Below are 3,358 nucleotides of genomic sequence, written 5' to 3' on the forward strand. Positions count from 1 at the left end.
TTGGCCATCTGGAGCAGATCGAAAGTTACGCCCCTGGCCACCAGGTCAGGTTTGGAAGCTTAAACTACACGGCCAATATCCGTGGAGACTTGATCTTCGACGGATTCGACCCCTGCCGAGTGCGCCGCACATTCTTGATGATCATGATTTAGCTCTCCATCGGACAATGTTCAGGAGATCGCACCAACAACTGCTCTGACCCTCAATTCGGAGCCTATCGCGCCATCCGAGGACGGAGGGATAGACCCCACCATGGAGGCCACACTCTCAGCGGCGATCGAGCCAAGGATCGACCTTACCATTCACGAGAGCCGTGTTGCTAAACTGTCGAATCCTTCTCCGGCCATGGACTCCGAACCGCCTGCGCCCGTTCCTATCGAATCCGATTGGGCGCCGATCATGGAGTTTACCTCCGCAGTTTTTTAGCACTCGCTCTTCGGCGACATACTGAACTCATTAAGGTCTCTCTCCTTGTCAGGAGGATCCTGGCCGAACTATGTCCGGCAGGATCGGGATGCGGATGATGAAGAACTTCGCCGCCCACCCACCACCCACTTAGTAGCCACTGTCGATGACTTAACCGACATGCTCGACTTCGACTCCGAAGACATCGACGGTATGGACGACGATGCAGGAGACGAACAGGAACCACTGCCCACAGGGCATTGGACACCCACTTCATCACATGACGTATACATGGTGGACACACCAAAAGAAAACGACGACGAGGAACAGAAGGACGCAACGAAGGGTTGTCCCCTCGAGAAGCAGTCAATGCGGCGACGTAAGCACCGCTCCAAATCCCGCCTCGGCAGAAACAACGATCAGATAGACCCAGCGTTAGAGCAGGGTGAACCATCACCGGACCACGGCAACACGGAGAATCAACCCAAACAACCCGACTCTGTCAAAGATAATAGTCTGGACGACATCACACCGGACAGACACCCGGAGCAACAGAATGCCCATCAAAGGCTTGTTGCCACGGCGAGGAGTCTAAAAAAGCAGAAGCAAAGGCTCAAGCCTGCGCAAGAGACACTCAGAATCAGATGGAGTAAAGTACTCAACACAACAGCGAAGTACGACGGTAATCGCCACACAAAGAGCTACCCGAAGCGGAAGTTGCTAACTGAATTCGACGACGAGGCCTTAGATCCCCTGCAACCAAAATTTAAAATGGCCATCTGGCCGGATAGTCGACCTCACGGCCAACATAGAGCGGCAAACAACGTCGCACATAAGCCAATACGCGATCCACGCGAGGGCTCGCATCAAAAGGACGGCGCAACCAGATCCATCTATGGACCATGCAAGCGCACTCCAGCATATGATGCAACACAACAAACATCCGAACAACGCGGTACATCCAGATACAGGGGTGCCGCAAACCCCCTATGTTTCACCGACGAGGTGCTGGACCATGAATTTCCAGAGGGATTCAAACCCGTAAACATAGAGGCATATGACGGAACAACAGACCCTGGGGTTTGCATTGAGGACTATATCCTCCATATCCATATGGCTCGAGGAGATGATCTCCACGCCATTAAGTATTTACCCCTCAAACTCAAAGGGCCAACTCGGCACTAGCTTAAAAGCCTCCCCGAAAGCTCCATTGGAAGCTGGGAAGAGCTCGAAGACGCTTTTCGGGCAAATTTTCAAGGGACTTATGTCCGACCTCCGGATGCGGACGATTTAAGTCATATAACTCAACAACCCGGAGAGTCAGCCCGAAAGCTTTGGAGCATGTTTCTTACTAAAAAGAACCAAATAGTCGACTGTCTGGATGCCGAAGCCTTGGCAGCTTTTAAACACAGTGTCCGAGATGAATGGCTTGCCAGACACCTCGGCCAAGAAAAGCCGAGAACAATGGCAGCATTAACAAGCCTCATGACCCGCTTTTGCGCGGGCGAGGACAGCTAGCTAGCCCGATGCAGCACTAGCGACCCAAGTACATCTGAAGTTAGAGATGGAAACGGGAAATCACGACGCAGCAAAAATAATAAGCGCCGGAATAAAAAAGACAGCCCGAAGAGCACGACGGTAAACGCCGGACTCAGAAGCTCTCGGCCAGGTCAACAAAAGCTGCCCTCTAAAGGCGCCAGAGATGAACTGTCCAACCTAAACAAAATTCTGGACCAAATATGTCAGATCCATAGCACCCCCGATAAACCTGCCAATCATACCGATAGAGAATGTTGGGTTTTCAAACAGTCCGGCAAGCTCAACGCCGAACACAAGGGACAGGATACACCAAGCGAAGACGAGGATGAGCCTCACAAGCAAAGCATTGGGGAACAGAAGAAATTTCCACCAGAAGTCAAAACAGTCAACGTGTTACACATGATAAAGGGGAGAAACAAAGCGACACTCCCAGATAAGTATGCCCAAGGGCCTATCACCGCGGAGCTCTGCCACTGGCCGTCTCAACCGATCACCTTCGACCATCAGGATTACTCGGCAAGTATCCGGCGTGCAGGATGGGCTGCCTTGGTATTAGATCCAATAATTGACGGATACCACTTCACACGAGTCCTGATGGACGGTGGCAGCAGTCTAAACCTGATATATCAGGACACAGTCCGCAAAATGGGGATAGACCCAACGAAAATTTGCCACAACAATACTACCTTTAAAGGAGTAATGCCAGGCCCAGGGGCTCATTGCACGGGCTCCCTGCTACTAGAGGTTATATTCGGCTTCCCCGATAACTTCCGTAGCGAAAATTTAACCTTCCACATTGCGCCATTCCAAAGTGGCTATCAAGCACTACTTGGACGCGAAGCTTTCGCTCGCTTTAATGCAATACCGCATTATGCTTCCCTCACTCTTAAGATACCCGGTCCACGTGGCATCATTAAAGTAAATGGAAATTTTGAGCGATCCCTGCGCGCCGAAGAGAGTGAGGCTGCCTTGGCAGCCGCACACTAAAAGGCCTGACCAACTTAAGCATTCGATAGGTCGTCAAGACCACATACACGGTTAGACGAGTCTGGCTCAGCTATATGTAATTCATACAGGTTTGATGACCACACCCCTATTACAAATACAAGGGGTTCAACGCGCAGACAAGTGGCAATTTTTACTCATCTTGAACTCTACATGGTTTCTTTAAACCTACCTTTTTGCACGACAACTTTTCACCTAAGTTCCTCTCTTTTACAAATGACCATCGTGCTACACCCGTCTAGGATACGACACAACGGAGACACAGGCGCAGACGTGCAGCAGGGACCCGTTCAAAGGATTCCCTTTAGATTAAGACCCTGCATCAACCTTTTTTACTGTCTCTTGTTGATGCACATCCCTCGGATTCTCAGTACAATTGAGAAGGATGCTGACGTCTTGTCATGTGGCC

Source organism: Triticum dicoccoides, chromosome 6A (genome assembly GCF_002162155.2).
Source record: "Triticum dicoccoides isolate Atlit2015 ecotype Zavitan chromosome 6A, WEW_v2.0, whole genome shotgun sequence".
NCBI classification, from domain to species: Eukaryota; Viridiplantae; Streptophyta; class Magnoliopsida; order Poales; family Poaceae; genus Triticum; species Triticum dicoccoides.